Source organism: Chenopodium album, chromosome 1 (assembly GCF_948465745.1).
Source record: "Chenopodium album chromosome 1, dcCheAlbu1.1, whole genome shotgun sequence".
Lineage (NCBI taxonomy): Eukaryota > Viridiplantae > Streptophyta > Magnoliopsida > Caryophyllales > Amaranthaceae > Chenopodium > Chenopodium album.
Genome location: NC_137834.1, coordinates 36,156,087 through 36,178,131, shown reverse-complemented (window position 1 = coordinate 36,178,131; position 22,045 = coordinate 36,156,087). Strand labels below are relative to the sequence as shown.

General features: G+C 38.3%; 1 long non-coding RNA gene across 1 annotated transcript; it reads left to right on the top strand.

Annotated features, from left to right (window-relative positions):
- The first annotated feature begins 1,572 nt into the window (after window positions 1–1,572).
- Window positions 1,573–3,897, top strand: LOC145581761 (uncharacterized). Its single transcript, XR_014099680.1, has 3 exons — window positions 1,573–1,859; window positions 3,280–3,443; window positions 3,780–3,897. It is a non-coding gene; the product is annotated as an uncharacterized LOC145581761 (long non-coding RNA).
- Window positions 3,898–22,045: the final 18,148 nt, after the last annotated feature.

Sequence of the window (22,045 nt, the reverse complement as noted above, 5' to 3'; positions counted from 1 at the left end):
TTTTATTTTCTTATTGCTAGTATCATGACTAAGGTTTTTTATATTTGATTTGACTAACGTTATTATTATTAAATTGCTTCCAATATTAATATTTATTCTATTTTATTTTTGATCACCATATTGCATGTTTAAAGGGAATATGTAATTGAAAATCACGCCTAATAAGATAATTTGGACAACCGGTTTAGGTTCCTTTTTAATCTTGTTATTAATTCAAGTGATCACTAATATTTTAGAATTATGTGTTACATTAATATTAAACCAATTTAGCTTAATAATATATTGGAGCAAATTGAATCTTTGTTTGCATGCCTTTGAGATCGCAGGAATCATTTGTCACTATAAGAATCGAGTAGAGGCCAATACGGGCGAATGTGACTCCATGACTCACTTCGTACCATCATCCCCGATCCTCCTTTCGTGGTTCCGAACCATATGGAGTTAGTAATCTCATGGATTATGAATGGGGTGTAACCTTCACGGGTCAATCGTTGTTGCCTTTCATTGTCCCTTTATCGTGGTTGCCTTTTATGATCCGTGAACGGTTTACAAGTTCCTTAAAAACTTGTTGGCGGCTCCCTACTTTCCTTGTCCCTAATCGTATATGTCCATTTCCACTTCCTATGAGTGTCAAGCATATTCACAACATGCTTTAACGTAGGCACACTTCGAACGACGCCTACATTGCCCTATACCTGATTTGGCACCAGTTAACCGGTGCCTTTAACTATTTTGGCCACCGGTTAACCGGTGCCTAAAATAGTCTCCCGCCTTTTTTTAGTGGTAGCTAGTTTTGGCACCGGTTAACCGCTGCCTTTTTACTAAATAATTTTTTTTAAAAAAAAAAACCCTGTTTCCAACAATAATAATAACCTGTAATTCCAGTAATTATATTAAATAAAATAATTAATAATATTATTATTATAATTACTACTACTAATAATATTATTAAATATTATAATAAGATACAAAAATAATATTAAAAACAAGAATTCATATATTCCCAAATATCTATATATATATATTTATATAGATATAAATATTCCCAAACGCAATACAATAAAAAAAAATGTGTTATATATATATATATATATATATATATATATATATATATATATATATATATATATATACAAATCATAGTAAGTAAATATATAATGAATAATAATATAGTTCAAAAGTTAACATAAATTTACAATTCAAATGCCATTTACATGTTCACTACTACAATTTTTACCAAATGCAACAGACGGAAAAAGGCTAATGCAACGGTACAATTTACTACCGTCACAATAGCTAAGCTAATGCGACACACACTTCTTTAGAACTGTAAGAGGTAGAGCTATTGAGACGACTATTTAGAGCCGTTGCAATAGCCTAACTATCATAACGGCGAAGGAAGCTAATGCAACGGTATAGGAATGATAGAGTAATGGCGCTCAAAATTTCATTAATTCCCTCTACTTTTTGCCCAAAATTTGAAACCAATGACACGTGTACGGTTTCCAATTAAATACAAAAAAAAACAATTTAGCCTTCTCTGTCCGCAATCTCTGCAGTTCCCCCAAAGTCCCCAATTCCCTCTTTTTAGAAAGAAAAACCTATAGAGGAGAATTTCACAAAAAAATCTGGGAGAAAGAGCACATAAAAATTTGAGGAAAATTCTTTTAGATAAAAAGACTAAGTAGATGCTTGATCTATTGAAGACGTGGTGTTTAATGGCTAGAGGCGGTGGTTGTTTCAGTCAGCGGTGGCCGACGCCTAGCAGAGTTGAGAGTTGTAATTTCCAGTAGTGAGAGTTAATCTGTCAGTGCAATTTTTTGTCTTGAATTTTAAGCGTTGTGGCTGATTCCTTGAAGGTATGCTTTGAAATGTTGTTTTTTGAGAATTCATACTTCATTTTGAAATTTATTTGCGTTTTTCATTCAAGTTGCAGTAATTCAATTTTGTAGGTAAAATTAAATTCCTTAAGAAAGAACTCGATCTATTGCTCCCAATTAAGATATATGGGCTTGAAAATTGAAAATTCTTCTATATCTTGTTGAAATTGGGAAGAGGGTGAAGGTGACAAAAAATAAAAAGTAGAGTTATATAAAATTACCATGGGATCAAAAAGTGGTCATTTTTGCTTAATTCATGGAGTATCTATCAGCTATAATTACTCAAATTGGCATTAATTTAGAAAGATTAAGCATCTAGTTTGTGTATTTTGCTACAAGCTAAAACCTAGGTTAAAGTCATTATACATGTTATAAGTGGTAGTTACTAGTAAATTATACATGTAAATTATAGTGGTAGTTTATGTTGACTAGATTGAAGTCGTTTATATACAGTAATCTCATAAATATTTCTCATAATTTGGGGTTAACTTAAACAAATATCTGATGGTTTAAATGTATAATTAGATAGTTAGTGGAAGACTTTTATCAAAAAAATAATCTAATAATAAAAACTGTATTTTTATAGTCAAAATGCTATTTGAACATTTCTCAACATCTTCCCAGGGCTTCATAGATGGTCCAGAACATGTATTTTGATAATCAAAGTACATGTTCATGAACAACTATATTACAATCTTAATCACATAGTCAAATAACAATTTGACTTATGAATAACACACTGCAAAAGTAGCTAATGAATAACAATTCTTGGTAAAATCTGGATCATGGAACTCAAAGCATATTAACAATCACGCTTTTGTTGTTATTATATAATTTTGTTTATTCTTTTTTATTGCTTGACTGGTTTTGATAAACTTATCATGGCTTTGCTTATTTTTGGCTTGTGATGTGTCTAGTTAGTAGTTGTTTGAAAGTATCTAAGCTAGGATATCTTTTATTCATTAAAAGTCAATTGACATGTTTTTGTTGTATCATCACTGTTGGGCTTAGAGAAATACACTCAGTAGAACTTTTTATTTTTAGCTATCTAGGCTAACTATATATCTAGCCATGAAAGTATATTAAATGAGATTGATTTTGTCTTTGTGAGAGATTTGAACTTGTTTTTGTTATATGTGTGTATGAAGTAGAATACATAACGCTTAGCTTTTGCTTGGGAGTTAGTTTTCAATTGTATAGAGTAGGTGTGCTTGCCTTATCTTCTTATGGTGTTTCTTGTCTGCATTTATAATTATTTTCCAATTTCATCATAATTGTAGTGGTTGTTTATTAAATTAAGCTAAGTTTAACTCCTGAAGTGTCTATTTTTATTGAGTTGATTGTTTATAAAAATGCAATGGTCAATTGTATGATAGTAATTTAAGAAGCTGTTTAGCAGCTTGGAGGAGGAAGCTAACAACACCAAATCACAAGTCAAAGAGTGGGTTCACTCGGGGCCCAAGCTCATCTATTATCTCCTCAGAGGAAGGAAATTAGAGTGAAAAACACCACAATCAAGGAAATTGAAGTTAATTTCAAGTTGTGCTTTCTAAGGCTTATGATGTAAGACTTTGATTGTCTTTTTTCTCTTTCTGTAGTTGGAATTAATTTGTAAAGAGGATGGAGTTTTTTATATTTAAGATTTTGCATTTTTGTTGTATAGAGGTTGAAATCAAGGTTGATTTTCTACTATATATGTATTGTTGTGTTATGAGCATCAATTAAGTCACAAAAGAACCAAAAGAAGATTATTGTGATCGATCTAGGACCTCATTTCTATCTTCTAGGCTTGTTTAGTCATCTATCTCACTACTCAAACCTACTTCCCTCTCTGCTTTTTATTGTATTGAATAGGTATGTGATATACTGACATGCACTATCTTCTTGTATTAAATGCAGATCGGGTTATTTGCAAATATTCATTTACCTTCATGCTGATCTAGTTGTTAGATCTTGTTACATTTTGATCAGGTTTAAGCAGGCAAAAGTAGTGCGAGTCTTCTCTGATGCAAACATAGGTGGAGAGCCCGCTAGAAGAATTTTGGGCGTAGTTGAAGATTTTTGAATTTGTAATTTAGTTTTTCAAACAATGTCAAAATCATTTTTTGAAGAATAAACATGTAGTTTTAAGTGATATTTGAATATGTAACTAAATTTTTCTTATTGCGAAATTGTATAAATATACTCTTAATTTTTAAATTTCAATGAAAATTTCCTTTATTTTGATACATTTATATAGATTCATGTGTAATAATAATAATAATAATAATAATAATAATAATAATAATAATAATAATAATAATAATAATAATAATAATAATAATAATAATAATAATAATAATAATAATAATAACGGAAATTTCATGACATGCCCCTGAGTAATTTTTTTGTTCACCAAATACCCATCAAAACTTTTAAATTCACCAAATACTCCTGAGTTTAAAAAAACTTCACCAAATGCCCTTAATGACTAACGGCGGTTAACACCGTTAGTCATTAATGACTAATATGCCACGTAACAGCCTCTAATTGGTTGTTGTAATATAAATAAATTAATTATTAAAAAAACTTTTAAAATATAAAAAAAAAAAACTTAAAAAAAATATTAAAAAAATACCCCCACCACCCCCAAGACCCACCCGCCCCACCACCAGCCCCTGCCAGACGGCGCCGGCCGCGGCCGCCAGCTCCCAGCCGAAAGCGGCGCCGGTCGCCGGCGAGGCCAGCTCCACCACCCTCGACACCCCCTCCCCTACCCCCAGCCCCCTCTCCCTCCGTTTCCCCTCCCTAACCCAAAACCCATTCTCCGGCAACCAACCACCCCGAAACCCCCAATTCCAAACTCCCAAATTCGCAACCCCCGATTCTAAAACCCCAAATTTGCAACAAACATTCCCCGAAACCCGTCACCGGCAGCTAGATTTCATCCTTCACGTCGCCGTCGGTCACCTTAGCCAAAAAATGCCACCCCCGAAACCCTAAAACACTACAAGAAAAATCACTTTTCGTAGAGATTATTTCGTAGCGATTGTTCATTCGCTACAATATGCAAGTATGTTTGTGAAATAATTAAGGATGTCGTATCATTTTTACAATCGCCATGGTTTTCCCATATAAAATCGATACGGAAAGCATAATAATACATATCCACACTATTTTTACACATTTATATAATTTTGAGAAATCGTATCATTTACAATCGCCACTAAATCCTAAAAATCGATACGAAAAGCCTTTTCAACACTAGATATATAAATATTGTTTGACAAAGAATACATAAAATATGTCATAGCTTATTGGTGAAACATTTAATATAAGAGTTTGAGGTTGCATGTTCGAATCTTGTAAAGATCATACGCATGTTTTTTTTTTTTTTGAAGAAAATGAGTTGAACCCTAGTAATCGCTACAATAATCACCACGATTGGATGTAGTTTTTCGTATCGATTATTGAGGCCAACCCCAGTGATATTGAAAACCAATACTAAAGGCTAAGGCAACAGGGGATATTGTATCGAATGACCATTCGTTGGGAAAGCTTTTTGTTGCAATTACAATCGATACTAAAGGTTAAAATAATCGCTACGAAAAGGTTATTTTCTTGTAGTGAAACCCCAAAATCGAAACCCTAAAAATCAAATCTAGGGTTTCAATTTTGGGGGGGTTATTTTTTGGGGGGCTTCAGTGAGGTGGTTTAGGGGGTGGAGATGGCAGGGGAAGACGCGGTTTAGGTTCGCCTGTACAAAGAGGGAGGTTTGGACGCCGGTGGTGGAGAGGGGAGGGATTTTCGAGGGAGAAGAGGGTGGATTTTTTAGGGAGAAAGGTGGTTGGGTTGTGTCGCCGGTGCAGGGCAGCTGGGCAAGGTCGCCGTCGTGGGGCTTCAGGTTGGTGGTGGCGGCGTGGGGGTAGGCTGGTGGTGGTAGTGGCGGTGGTTGTGGGCTGTGGTGGATTAGTTTTTTGTAAAAAAAATTTTTAAATTTTTTTTATTATACAATTAATTTACTTATTTAATAAGCAACCAATCATAAGCCGCAACGTGGCGTAGTTAGCCTTAATGACTAACGGAGTTAACTGCCGTTAGTCAATAAGGGCATTTGGTGATAATTATGTGAAACTCAAGTGTATATCGTGAATTTGAAAATTGTTATGGGTATATGGTGAATAAAAAAATTACTCAGGGGCATTTGATGAAATAGCCGTAATAATAAATTATTATTATTATTATTATTATTATTATTATTATTATTATTATTATTATTATTATTATTATTATTATTATTATTATTGGCATTAGGTATATGCACCGTGGCATTAGGGTATATGAACTGTGGCATTAGGTATTATAGCTATTGCCACGACAATAATATTGTTGTTGCATCAGGTATTGATCTAACGCAACGGATCAATGATGCCATGGCATTAGGTTTCATGTGCCGTGGCATTAGACCTATTGCAACGCCAGCAGATGTCACGGTATATGGCCGTGGCATTAGGCCTAATGCAACGGAATTGGATGCCTAATACAACGGATTTTGGGGTTGCAATAGATAAAAAATGTAGTAGTGGTTGAAGGTGATAAAAGATTCCAACATATCACGAACTTCATTAAGCTCCTTGATTGTCAATGGACCATCCTTTTGGACCTTGCAAAACTTGAAATACAATAAAATTATGTTAGAACTAATTAATTAGGCAAAACAATATGTTTTTTTATCAAATATTACCTATATGACTTCTATGTAGCCCATTTCCTACAATACTTATCAAATAAACTATTTCTTTCTCATAACATGTCAATGACACCTATTTTTATGTGTTTAAGCCCTAAAATTGAATCAAAAGACCATTTTATTAAGGTTTAAGACGCATTTTACTCAAAATGGCCCAAATATGGCCTATATGACTTTACTTTGCCCATTTCCTACATTTTTTATTAAATGAATTTTATTTATCTCATAACATGTGAATATTATCTAGTTATAGGTGTATAAGGAAAGAAATCACATCAAAAGAGCATATTAACACAAAATGGCCCGAATATGGCCCATATGACTTCTATTCAGCCCATTTTCTACCTTTCTTGTCAAATCACCTTTTTAATTCTCATAACATGTCAATGTTGGGTAATATTAGGTTTCTAAGGCTAAAAATCTTATCAATATATCATTTCAAAAAGTTTAACAACGCATTTTACTCAAAATGGCCCAAATATGGCCTATATGACTTTTATGTAGCCCATTTCCTACATTACTTATCAAATAAACTATTTCTTTCTCATAACATGTCAATGACACTAGTTTTATGTGTCTAAGCCATAAAATTGAATCAAAAGAGCATTTTATTAAGGTTTAAGACGCTTTTTACTAAAAATGGCCCGAATATGGCCTATATGACTTTACTTTGCCCATTTCCTACATTTCTTATTAAGTGAACTTTATTTATTTCATAACATGTCAATATTATCTAGTTATAGGTGTATAAGTAAAGAAATCACATCAAAAGAGCATATTAACACAAAATGGCCCATATATGGTCCAAATGACTTCTATTTAGCCCATTTTCTACCTTTCTAGTCAAATGACCTTTTTATTTCTCATAACATATCAATTTTGGGTAATATTAGGTGTCTAAGGCTAGAAATCACATCAATAAAGCATTTCATTAAGTTTTAGGACTTACCTCATCAAGATCTTGAGTGTCCGTACAATGAGTCACAATGTCAAGCATGAATCTCATCACATACAAAGCACAATCAAGTCCATTTTCTTGTTGTGCGCACTAGAATATGACAAACTTATCACATCAGTGAAACATGCAAAGGAAATTAGCAAATATTTACTAACATAGATTTTGAAGATAATCACAATATCATGTAAATTACCAACGGTGACTTCCATGTTGGACCCTTTGGAGCACGACAATGTAGCTTCATCATAACACTGTAGTAAATAAAGTACATTCAAATTTGATTAGTCGTATGACTACTAAATTAGTTATTGTTAGCAATAATCATCACTAGGTAGCTATATATATTTACTTTTGCAATATAGACTTCACGAGCCACTTCTCCGATGATCGAGCTGAATCATGGTGATAAATTGTGTTATTGGAATTACAAATCACCATGAGGCTCCAATGCTCCCTACATAAGAGCACAATAGATAAGAAAATTAATATTTAGGAGTTAACATATAATGAGGCCAAATCGATTGAATTAAACATGGTTAGACTTACTCTTTATAACATGGGGCGAATATGAACTTGTCTCCCGCACGCGCTGATTCCCTGATACTTTTCTGAACATAGTACAACACGTCATGAAGGTTGCCTATGATTCTAGTAGTGGATAATTGCTCGGGGCATAACCACCCAACTTTACAAGAAGAATCAGTTGCAGTTAAGTCCTCCTGTACTGCTCTACGTGCATGAACATTAATAATTAATCACATGTATGATAATCACCATAAATTTGAATAATTAGAAAAAAGTGAAGATTATGTGGGCATTGAAGTACCTCATGATTGTTTGAATGAGGGAAATGTTAAGCTTTGCACCACATAGAAATTCCTTCACATCTTCTTTGCTGATCCATGCAACTGCATCCTCATCATAGTGGAACATTGCCTTAGGAAGTGCAACTTCCATGGGATCGACCAAATGACAAGCACGGTTGTGAATAAAGGTCATGTCAGCAGAGAGCGATTGAAGAACAATGTCTTCAACTAGTGGTGTAGGTTGCATGGGTGAACCTTTCGAAGAGTGCAACTTCGACGCTTGTTCACTCTTGGACCTTTGTTCACATAGCTTCTTCTTAGGTTGATCAATGCTTGTCCACCCTCTTTCTCTTTGAAGTTTTTCTTCCATGCGAAATCTTAAATAGTTTGAGAAAGAATAAGTTTATAAGTTGGGAAATAAAGAAAATAGGTATATTATAAGTTATTTCGGCTCAAAATGGCTTTATTTTGATGAAATGGGCCCAAAAACTTTAGAACTTTGCTTCTTTTATGTAATTTCAACTCACAATCACTTATAAATATGTAATTATGATATGGTTTGAGAATGAATAAGTTTATAAGTTGAGAAATGAATAAAATAGGCAAGTGAGTAGCCATTTTGGCTCAAAATGGCTTTATTTTGATGAATTGGACCCAAAACCTTAGAAATAAGCTTCTTTTATGTAATTTCAATTGACAAACACTTATAAATATGTAATTATTATATGGTTTGAGAAGGAATAAGTTTATAAGTTGAGAAATGAAGAAAATAGGCAAGTGAGTAGCCATTTCGGCTCAAAATCGCTTTATTTTGATGAAATGGGTCCAAAAACTTAGAACTTTGCTTCTTTTATGCAATTTCAACTCGTAATCACTTATAAATATGTAATTATGATATTGTTTGAGAAGGAAAGTTCATAAGTTGAGAAATGAAGAAAATAGGTGTTTCGGGGTTTTTTGTCCCTCGGGAGAGTTACAACACTAAGACTGGATCCAGCAAGGGGCGCCTGTACTTGCAAAGCAAACGGACCGCCGGATGGTCGGTGGTCCGCCTCCGAAGATTAAGTTAATAAAGTATTCTGAGTAAAACGTGCGCAAATAAAGTTATCTGCTCGGATTCCAAGCTCGGGTAAGGTGCTGTCTGTTTCCTGAGAACGACAGCTCTGTAATAAATGTGGATGTGACGTGTTGTCTCGTGTTCTTTATTATGTCCTCAAATGAGGGAATTGTCCCTATTTATAGGGTGTTTTGGGAAAGTGTGCCCTCCCTAGGGTCTGGTGACCTAGGGATTAGGGGACGCCACAAAACGGCACCTCAAGGTTTGGGCCCTTGAAGGCTGCCATTTCAGAGGTGATATCTGAGTGACACGTGTCACTGATCCTAAAAGGCCATTTGGGAATCTCTTAGGGTGACACGTGTTGCCCTCCTAATGGTCCATTTTGGATCATCAAATATCCCAAATCAAGGGGATATCTGCCTACCACGTGTCACCATCTTGAAGGTTCGAGGTGGCGCTTCTTCCAGCGACACGTGGCGGGCTCCGATTGGGCCACTTGGCCGGGTATAAAAATACCCAAATCATTTTCCCCTCACAGGGGTCACGTGCATCGCACATGACGCTTGTGATAGGTATCGGCCTATGATTGGCCGAGTTATTACTTTTTACTGTTGGGAGAATTTAGGGTTTTAACCCTAAGGTTTTCACCCCCCTATAAATAGAAAGGTTTGACTTCCTCTTGGATTCACATTTGCTTGAATCTTCAAAGGAATCTTGAATCTTCTGACTTTCAAGGACTTTGACCTTCTAGAGCATCCGACAGCCAGCCCTCTTAGTTCGCCTGCTTCAACAAGCGCCTAAGACCGACGACTTTCGTTACCTTCTCCTAAGGTAACCGCCTGATCTCTTTTTACTTATTTTTTTGCATTTTTCTTTATCGAAATGGTTTCCCAAACGCACCCGGCACGGCCTAGGTTAGCGATCAGCCGGTCACCGGGGACGGCTGAATCTAGAACTAGGAGTGCTGAATGCTTGTTCGAGAACTTTGCTTTAAGTACATCTCCAAATTCGACAGTGTCTATGCCTCTGCAGGACACGATGGCCAGAACAAAGCAAACAACAAGGAGATATAGAGCGGATGGTTCCTTTTACCATTTGGACAGTGAGACTGTCAATTTTTCTATTAGGGTGCCTGTTTTTGAGGTCCGTGAGGACCCGCCTAGCACCGTCAGCACTCTAAATGACTCATTTTTAAAGGAGTGCGACGAGGAATTTGATAACCCATGGCCGAGTGGATCGGTGCCGGATGATGAGCTGGGGGAGGACACTGCTGGCAACAGCTGGCACTCCCCTAGCTCCGAAGAGAATTCTAATGACTCTGCGTCATCATCTTCCAACTGCGTTCCCATTGACTCAGAGGAGGCGCAGTCAAACCTAAAAGCTGCCAGAGAGTCCCTCTCCGTTGAGAATGGAGAGGGTTGGGCGGAACCGTCTGCTTCCAGGCGGCATGAATGTGCGCCCTACTATCTGCACGTTCTAGAAGGTAGGCGGAAAATCATGACGGATGATCTTCCCAAATTTCTTTCTGCCCATGTCATGGGACATGGCTTTCTTCTGTCTGTGCCGGATGCTGTAGACTCGGTCACCTAGCCTGAGATGGCTGTTTATGGTAACCAATGCTTCAGCTGCTATGAGGCAGCCATCCAAGCAGGACTTCGCTTTCCTCTCCATCCGGTCGTTGAGAGGATCTTGGACGGATACCAACTAGGTATCTAGCAACTAGCCCCCAACTCTTGGGTAAATATCTTGGGCTACGTTGCCGCCTGAGAAATGCTGGAGGTGGATCCTAGCTTCGAGGCGTTTGCTCACATGCACTATCTGAGCAGAACGCCCAATCCAAGTGGGATCGACTAGTTTACTCTGACCAGCCATACCCGGTACATGATGACGCTAGGGAAAGAGAACAAGTGGAAGGACTGGCAAACCAAGTTTTACATAGTCTCTTCCCCAGACGCCCAAAGGAACAGGCGGTACAACCGCTGGACTTAGTATCCTCGCCTCTTGGCTGGGAAAAAGGCTTTTCCGCTTGTTCCCAGGCGGGCCCAAGAGGAGATCTTTTACCGAGGCCTCTTTACTGTGGCCGTCCGGACAAACAAAGAGACGGGGGTTAAGGAGGTCACCCCCCAGAGCTATATTCCCCGATTCGAGTGGCTCTTGGACGGGACGTACTTGGCCGCCTGCGGGCTTAGTATTGAGATGCCGAGAGGTAGCTGGCCGCATGATATTATTACCTTTGCTTGTTTTTTTATTATTTTTTTCTTTGCTAACTCTTGGTTTCTTGTTGCAGATAAGGCAGTGGCAAAGCTCCCTGCCCACAAGAAACCAGCCCTCTCAACCGCCTTCTACCGCTCAAACCTAAAGCAGGCAGATGAGCAGCAACCAGGCGGCACTCCTAAGGTAACGAGCTTGCAAAGATTTAGCTTAATGAAATATGTTAACATATTTTGTTTATGAGACTCACACTAGGAATTTTTTTCAGAGTGTCTCATTAAAGCCTGCCCCCTCTTCTCAGCCGTACCCCAAGCTGCGAAAGCAGTCGGCTGGCGACGTTTCCCAGAGCCGGAGGAAACACGTCGCCACAAATCCTGTTAAGAAAGCGACAGGCGCCTCCTCCCCCACCAAGACTCCATCAAAGCCGGACGGCTCTTCAACGAGCGTCGAAGAGTAGCAAAACGCCACTCACCACTGTTAGCGGCACAGCACGCGACAGCGAAGCTGCCGGGGGAGAAGGAGGTAAGCTATCCGACCATTTGAACATGCACTTTATAAAGGCCATTCTATTCAATCTTGAATTAGCTGTATTTGTTTGATAGATGCTCTAGCGAGGCCAACTGTCCTCCAGATGGCTAGACGGATGCTTAGGACACTTGATCTTGAGGACAAGGCGGCTGTCACAGGGGTCAGCACCCTGGACCTAGATAGCATTCTGGCGCTTATTTGTGAAGTACAATTTCTTACAACTTGATTAATGTACATATTTTTGTCGAATGGTTACTGACAAGTTTCCTTGGTTTAGACGCCTGCAGGCTATGCTGCGCGTGTGTGGTCTCAAAGGCCCTCTAATGAGAAGACCAGGAAGGTAAAGGCAGCGAATGCTCGGGCCGCCTTTACTCTCGACAAAGCTTAGTTTGAGATTGCTCAAAATGAGATTATTACACTTGATATGTTGTATTCCCATGCGTCTGCCAACCTACAAGTTCAGCAGATCTTTGACGCAGCCAAGCAGCGAGTGAAGGAGCTCCAGGACCAGGTAAAGGGCCTTAACGAGAAGCTGGACAACCTCAAGAAGGCGGAGTCCAAAGCGGGTAGCCTGGATGCGACGGTCAAGAGACTCAGAGGGCGGCTGAGCAACTAGGAGAACCAACTCCAGACCAAGTATAGGTCCTTGATGGAGGAGGAGAAACAAGCCCTGGTCAAAAAAATTATGGACGATAATGAGGTCATCATGCGTGCAGCCTGGGCGGCTGCTCAGCTATCTACCAATTATCAACCCTGGAAGGTCCAGTTTGATAAGCCTAATGACGAGTTCAATGCCCGTCTCCTCAGAGAAGCTCAAGAGGCGGCCGAGAAGGAGGCGGCTGCCAAGAGTGCCTCTGAGGAGTCCAGCTCGTCTGGCGGCTCGTCGTTTGGGGACGAGGAGGAGGATGATCAGGAGGAGGATGAGAAAAAAAAGAGCATGCGCCGGAGGACAAGGCGAATGCCGATGCTGAGAAGCTGCCCTAATCTTTAAGCTTTATGTATGTTTTTTTTGCGGCCGAATGTCCATGTGTTTGATCTTTCGGCCTGTGTGCCGAGTAAAAAATGTATCTTTACCGACCAAGGGGTCAGGTAATTCAACAATTCTCCTGGCCTAGCCATTTAACACTTTTTAGTCGTCAATTTTGACGGCTGTTAATTTTTATGGTAAATAGCCGTTAAGTGTTGGACTTAACTTTAAAATAAATTAGTAGGGTCGACTACTTTGGTGCAGTCGACTCCTTCGGACAGAATGGGGCATCTGCTGTTGGGACAGATGTTTTAAAACTTGGTGCAGTCATCAAGCTCCGTTGACTCCACATGTGTAGGAGTAGGAACCTGCAACAGTACATCAATCATGCCACCTCAGATCTCAATTAACTCAGTATTTTAAAACTTTTAATAACCTAATTGATTTTACCTTAGGTGGCATATCTTCACCACGTATCTCATCTCCTCCATGTCTATCACCTTCTCCTTGTCCTTTTGGTTGAGAACATGAGTCGACTGGGGTACTCACGAGGAACGACAAAGTCGGTAAGTTCATCTGCTTCGCCCAAGCATTGAATTCACCTACTAACTCGTTGCGTACTTGTTCCTTAATTTATGCCACCTTGGCATCCAACTCCCCCGGTGAGTTAACACTGGCTCGAGATCTACCCGATTTTGTGTATTCTGGACCCATCACCTTTTGCCATCCAAGCAATGACCCTCCCGAACCTATTACTCGTCCTGGATGGTATGGCCTTCCCAAAGCCATGGTGAAAGGGTTATTCTCCACACTTGGTTCAAATTTAACCTCCACCAACTCTTGAGTGTGCTCAAGCTATAGCAAAAAGAAAAATAAGGTCAGTAAGGCAGTTAATGGTTTGTATAGTGATTTAGATGCAAAAGTGACTTAAAATTCAACAGTTCATAGGTAACTTACAAACTTATCTTCCATTTTTTTTGTTTCCGGACCCTTGATGACCCATTTTCCGGTTTCCTTATCAAACATATGGAGAGAACAAAAGAAATCACCAGCACGACTCACCAAAGCAGTGATCGTGGAACTAGCGGGTTCCTTCGATGCCACTAGAAGCGATTTAGGGTATAAACCCTTATCGACCCACTCAGGTCTCTTTTCAGCAAATGTCTTAGGCCCCATACGATGGACGTATTCCTTCATCTCTGCATTCTTTTTATTTTGCTCTTGAAGTTCCTACATAAAAACAAATGTTAGCTTAGTATCATTGCTACAAAAAGAGTCAAGCTATTATTCAATTGAGATCAGATTTATACAAACTTACAATGGCTTTCTTTTGAGTCTTCATTCTAACGAACTCTTCGCAGTCATCTTTTGACATGGTCGGCCATTTTTGCCACGGGAGAAGGTCATTTTATCATCTTTCTTCTTATTTGATTTATTCTTCTTCTTGTAGATACACCCATTAGTCAAGTTGGTCTTAAAGCCTCTTAATCTTTCCGCTATTAAAGGTTCAAACACCCTTCTCTTCTCGGGATCATTAGGAATAGAAAATAGCCTCTCAAAGCACAAATTAAAACCGATTATTAGTTTCTATTTAGTAACAACCATAAGGTTAAGGTTTCTTAAATTGTCTAAATGTGCCAAAAACACACTTACCCTTGTATCATCCCAAAATGTTTGAATCAAACACGGAGGAACTTGCCGCATTACAAGTGTAATGGGGATTTTCCGCGAACACATGCCAACCTGATTAGCATATTGTCGACGCCATTTGGGCCCAGGTTGGCCGTTATTGTCATACTCCAAGACCATGGGACCGTCCGGTTTCTTAAAACTTCTCGTCGGACCCCTTCCCTTTCTTTGAGCCGGTGCCTTTACCCCCCCCCCCCTCCACCACCTGTTTTCTTTTGATCTTGTCCTTGGCCACGAGTTTCAGGAGTCGGGTTCTCACCAATAATCTCACGTGCTGTATTTTCAATAGGCGGTGCACGTTCAGCAGAAATTTCAAATTCTTGAGTCTGATCCTCTGGCTCACCCAAGTCATCCTCCTTATTCACATTATAAGGCTCATCATCGTCCTCGTCCTCATCCTCGTACTCGTCCTAATACACATCATCGTCAATTTCCTCTACACAATGAGGGTCATGATCGTCCGCCATGAGATATAAGCACCTGTAAAATGAATCATAAAACAATACTAGTGTATAGTAAATTATGAGTGCAAATGAGTACACTTAGGCAATTTTAAACTGCAAACTTGTTAAATATAATGAATATAGGTTGTTAGAATGAATAAATGTTAGTTCATACACAAAACAAAGGAATTGGGTTAAGTAGCAGCTATTTAAGCCATTTCCACCTACTTATGGTCCTATAACCTTATATATGCATGATAATGAGTACACTTAGGCAATTTCAAACTACAAACATGTTAGTTTATGGTCATTTTTGCCTACTTATGCTCCTATATACATGATAACTAAACTATATTTGCAATGAAACCATTACCAACTTTTAACCAAAATACCTCAATTTGAAATTCCTTCGTTGTGGTCTGATCGCATATAACCTGCTTTGTTGTCTATGTCATTTAGTACAACAGGTCTAGGAACAGTGAAAGGTGCTGAATCATCAAACACATCATATTCTTCCTCATCCTCAACATCTCCAATGCCTAGGATTCTTCTTTTGCCAGCTAGCACTATAGACCATTTTGAAACCACTAGGTCAGTTACGTAGAACACTTGCTTAGCTTGAGATGCAAGGATAAATGGTTCCGCACTATCATTCAAGTTTCCAAGATCTACAAGAGTAAAGTCCTCATATTTGACGTTACGCCTGATATTACAACCCACTTACACTTGAAAAGAGAAACCGTGAAGTCACAATAATCAAGCTCCCATATTTCTTGAATTCGACCATAGTATGACAACTCTACATCGACAAGTGATTTATCCTTAGAACTTGCAAACTCCATTGACGATGCCACAAGCGTTACACCAATGTTTTGGGTGGAGGAAGATTTCAAATCACGACCCTCGGTCCAAAAAGTGTACCCATTGATGTCATATCCCTCAAATGAACGAACATCATCCCTAGGATCGTACACAAGCCACCGTAATGTATCGGTCACATTAGTATCATCCAATCCACTCATTACTCGATCACAAAACCAATTAACAAACCTCTTATTATGCAACTGCATAAGTGCCCTTTCACCTTTCGATGGAAATTCATCACACAAACTAGCCATGTGCTCATCTAAATATGGGTGCACATCTGTAACATGGTGCAACACATAAAGGTGTGCTTGTAAGAACTGATATCGGTCTGGTGACATTCATTTCGACCCAATTGTGCCATGACCATCAAGTCTACCTTCATGTCGAGAAGTAGGAAGACCAATAGGTTGTGCAAGGGCTATGTAGTCCGCCACAAAGTTACCTATCTCCTCACCCACGGTCCCTTGCATCATACTTCCTTCAGGGTGAGCCCGGTTCCGTACTTTATCTTGTAATGTAACCATGTTTCTTTCAAAAGGGTAGCACCACCTCATGAACACTGGACCGCACAAATTAATCTCACGCACCAAATGAAGAACTAGATGAACCATTATGTCAAAAAATGAGGGTGGGAAATACATCTCAAATTTGCACAAAGTCACAACCACATCTGCTTGCAAAGCATCTAGTGTACAAGGATCAAGAACTTTGCTACAAATTGTATTGAAAAATGAACAAAGGCTTGTAATCGCTTCCCTCACGTGTTTCGGTAGAATACCACGGATTGCAATCGGTAGGAATACTTGCATCATCATGTGACAATCATGGGATTTCATACTTGTCAGCTTCAATTCTCCATTTAAGGTTATAAATCTTTTCATGTTAGATGAGTACCGTGATGGAACCTTAATGCCGTACAGACATGCACAAAGCATACGTTTCTCTACCCTTTACAATGTATTGCGAGCTGGGGGTAAATAATTATTTTCATCCTTCCCTTTACCCTTAACTTTCTTCTTTGACGCATCTTTGGCTTTTCCCTTTCCCTTACTCTTCTCCATCCCTTTTTTCGAAACATTTTCATCTTCTTTTCTCGGTTCCTTCCCCTTTCTAACCTTTTCTTGAGGCCACAATTCTGGACGAATCCCCATCTCTTTCAAATATAATCGTGCACCCTTTCCGTCCTTTGTTTTACCTTGGATATTCATAAGCGTTCCCAAAAGAGCATCACACACATTCTTCTCTATATGCATCACATCAATACAATGCCTAGCGTCATGTTCTCTCCTGTACGGAAGCTTCCAAAAGATTGATTCTTTCTTAAACACAGCAGCTGAGACCACAATTTTTTCTGATTTTCCAAACACCGTTCGTATCCCTTTCACCCGAGCACAAATCTCAGCACCAGTCAATGGTCTAGGCGCAGTATCCTCTTTCACGGTTCCATCAAAAGCCTTTTTCTGCCTACGGTACGGGTGATCACGCCTAAGGAACCTTTGAGTCCGTAGGTAGACATCTTTGTGAGAATGAGTAAGGTATACGCTTGATGTGTCATCAATACATATGGGGCATGTTTTTTTCTCTTTTACCTTGTACCTACACAAGTTGCCATATGCAGGGAAGTCATTCATGGTCCACATAAGGGCTGCACGCAATGTGAACATCTCGTTCTGATGAGCATCGAAAACGGAAACCCCTTCGTCCAACATCTTTCTCAAGTCGTCAATAAACAGCGCAAGGTAAACATCTATGTCGTTTTCAGGTTTCTTAGGACCAGTTATTAGCAATGAAAGCATTACATACTTACGTTTCATGCACAACCAAGGAGGCAAATTATAAATCACTAAAAGTATCGGCCATGTGCTGTGTTGGGTACTAAGAGTGCCAAATGGATTCATCCCGTCCGTGCACAACCCAAGCCTTAAATTTCTGACTTCATCACTAAATTCCTCAAACTTCACATCAATATTCTTCCACTGTGGAGAGTCAGCTGGATGCTTCAGCATTCTGTTTTTCTTTCTTCCCTCTGCATGCCACCTCAAGTTTTTAGCGTCTTTTGGTATTGAGAACAGGCGCTTAAACCAAGGAATAATAGGAAGATACCACAACACCTTAGCAGGAGGTCCCTCCGTGCCAGGATTGCAACTCATGCGCTTGTAGCGCGACCGCTTGCATCGTGGACACTCCTGCAATTGTTCATACTTATTTCGATACAGAATACGGTCATTAGGACATGCATGTATCTTCTTATACTCCAAACCAAAGGGACACATGAGCTTCTTTGCGTAATAGTAAGACTTAGGAATTTCATTCCCATCAGGCAACATATCACTTAATGTGGTCAACAAAGAAGTAAAACTAATGTCCGTCCACCCATGCTTCGACTTAATGTTGAAAAGTGTTAGCACGACCGATAGTTTGGAGTATTTTTTGCACCCGGGATACAAAGGCTTTTTGGAAGCCTCCGATAATAACTTAAACACTCCACCTTCAACACCATGCAACATCTCATCCACTTGTTTATCCTCGACCTCATCCGCCTGATCAAAATCAGCTCCATCCTCACCATTATCAACAATATAGTCATCATTCTCGTATTCCTCGTCCACATGAATCTCATTGCTTCTAACACGCACATTATTCCGATCAAGATCCCCACTGAACTCTCCACTTCTCCGTGCCAATCCATACATGGTATAAATGCCAAAACCCACAACATAATACATGATCTCTAATGATTTCAACACTATCGACCACATTCACATTATTACAATCAATACAAGGACAATAAAGGCCTTTGCCACCCGGTTTGCGTTGATAAGCTAAAGCCCTCTCGCAAAACTCTTGAACCCCATTCCAAAATTCCAATGTATCGCGTCTACCATACATCCAACCACGATCCTTCTCCATTTAGTAAATTGTCTCTAAACATATATAGCAACATATAATGAATAATGTGTAATTGCTACATATTTTATGTAAATCAAATTCAAGTACAAAAAGTGAATATACCATTCATATAGTGAAAAAATGCATGTTTTGAAAGGGTCCTTATCACTCCAACCTAACCCATCCTTGAATTTCTACTCTCACTAGTGAATGTATGTCAACTTTCCAATTTTAATGAAAAACCGGCAGCATTTCCCCCTAGTTCTCCAAGTACACGGTGTAGATAATTAATTACCCACATATGTACCCAGAGAACATGCATAGTGAGGAAATGGTAAGCCACGATCTTCCTTAAAATCGAAAAGAAAACATACATTCACCACCTAAGTGAGAGTACACATTCAAGAACAGTCCCAACCGGGGACTATTCAAGACTTTCTCCTAATGAGAAAGCCTTGAACGGGTATCTAGGCATATGATGATGCAAGTATTCTATATATTGTTGTATTTATTTGCAATTAAACAATACATAAGTTGCAATTTCATGAATAAACTTTTATTAAATGGATAAATAGAAAGAAATATAGCTAAGTAAAGTTTATAAGTCATACCAATACAGCAACTACCCACTTGAGCTCAATATGTAGTCCTCAAGCTAAACACGTGCTTCATTTCACAAATCTATTAAAAAAAACAATAAACAAAAATTAGGTTAAATATTTGGTATGTACTATATCTTTCTCATAACATGTCAATTCACTAATTTATTTAAAAGCTAAAACACATCATTCATCGAACTAACAATTGCTAAACAATGTATTCACTACTTTAATTCATCTAATTTATTCAAAATTTCTAAATTAACAAGGTTACTAATCTCTAATTTTTTAAAAATTACCCATCAAAACAACTTAAAAGTAACCATTCAACCATTCCAAAATTCATCTACTTTAGTAACAAGCAAGGTTACTAATCTCAAATTTATTCAAATATACCCATCAAAACCACTTAATATTAACCATTTAAACATTCCAAAATTCAACTAATTTAATAACAAAGTTCACTAATCTCTAACTTATTCAAAATAATCCATCAAAACAACTTCAAATTAACCATTAAAAGTAACATACCAAATTTCACCTATTTAAGTACCAAGGTTAATATATATTCTATAATTATTTCAAAATTATCCACCAAAACACATTAAATTAACCATTAAAACATAATAAAATCCAACTAAAGTGATAAGGTTACTAATCTCTAATATTTTCACAATTTCCCAATTATATTCAAACCTAAAATTGAGAAAAATTATATTCAAACCTAAATTTTAATTTGCTAACAATGGTTCAAATTGCAAAACAAATTAATATATATAAGTATATAATTGGAAAATAATGTAAAAAAAACAAAAAAATTAAAAGGAAACCTTGAATGGAAGGAGAGAAGGAGGCAGCAGATGGAGGAGGAGCCTCAGGGCAGGGCACGGCTCGGTGGTGGAGGAGCCTCAGGGCGGTGGCGCGGCTCGGTGGTGGGTGTTGTTTTCGAACAATGTTGGTGGAGGAACCTCAGGGCAGCAGCTTTGAAAGAGAAAGAAAGGGAAAACAGAAGGGCATGGGAAGATTGAAGGTGGTTTTTGACACCTCTGGTGGCCGGTGAAGGTGGCGGCTGTGGTGGAGGGAAAAGGGGGAGGGTGGTTTTCGCTCAGCTCTAATGAAACAGTCAGATGAAGCTCGGGAATGAAAGAGAAAGAGAGGAAGAAGAAGAAATAAGGCCGCGTTTTTTTTTTTTTTTTAATTTCCCCACCGGTTCAATTGGCATTGGTTCAAACCGGTGCCTTTTTTATTTTAGGCATCGGTTCAGGCCAAACCGGTGCCATATTTCTTGTTCTAAAAATCCACCAATTTCTAGACCGGTTTGGCCTGAACCGGTGCCACGTGGGGGCTGCCTATTGCTATTTTTCTACTAGTGATATACTAGGAGGTACTATTAAATAACAATCGATAATAATGAACCCTAGCTAAGTCAACTTCCGTTCCTTGTTAGCAAAGATTCACCTTTAGTCAACCAACAATGTGCACTTGCAAGAAGATTAAAGAATATCAAGCATTCAAAGACTTTAATCACAAATAAATCAATTCTAAACCCTAGAACATGCTCAAGTTCCAACTACACCACAACCATCCCCTTAATGGGGGAACTACTCACTAATCATGCTAACAACAAGATTAATTAACAAATAATCAAGAATCAACATGATTAACAAGCAATACCAACAACTAAAATAATAATCAAAATAAAACAATAAAAATAGAGGAGAGAGAGTTAGAGATTCTCATTGATTGAATGTGAAAATCTTCAAGCAAGATGATCAATCTTCATCTTCATTATCAAAGCTCAACAATGGTGAAACCCTCACTTTCTCTCTCAAACTATTCTAATCCTAACCTAAACCTAGAGAGAGAAGCTCTTCTAAAACTAATTAGAGAATAATAAATGATAATTGTTCTCCCCTTTTTATAATTACCCCAAAAATCGGTATATATACAAAGCTAAGGAAATAGAAAAATAAAGGAAGGAAATTAATAAAAAAAAGGAATTAAAAAGAATTAAGAAATGGAAAATAAAATAAATAAAATAAAACTAAAGAAAGAAATAAGAAAAGGAAAAGGAAATGAAATAAAATGAAAGAAAAAGGGAAAATAAAACCCCAAAATCCCAAAAACATAAGACCCTCCATTTACTTCTTTTGCATTTGGCTGCTCTGAACTCCATTGAAGCGCATCACCATCACCACCGTTCATCAACCATCATCATCAAATCGTCACCGCTTATCCTCCTCGTTTATCATCAAGCATCAAATAAAAACCGGTCAATCTTCATTAAGAATCACGCGTAAAGCTCGTGGAGTGGTTCGATCGAACCATGGGTTGGTGTGGCCGAACTACGAGGTTGGTTCGGTCGAACCATGGGTGTGTTCGACCACACCTCTTCAATTTAGAAAACTTCAAAAGTTTTGAC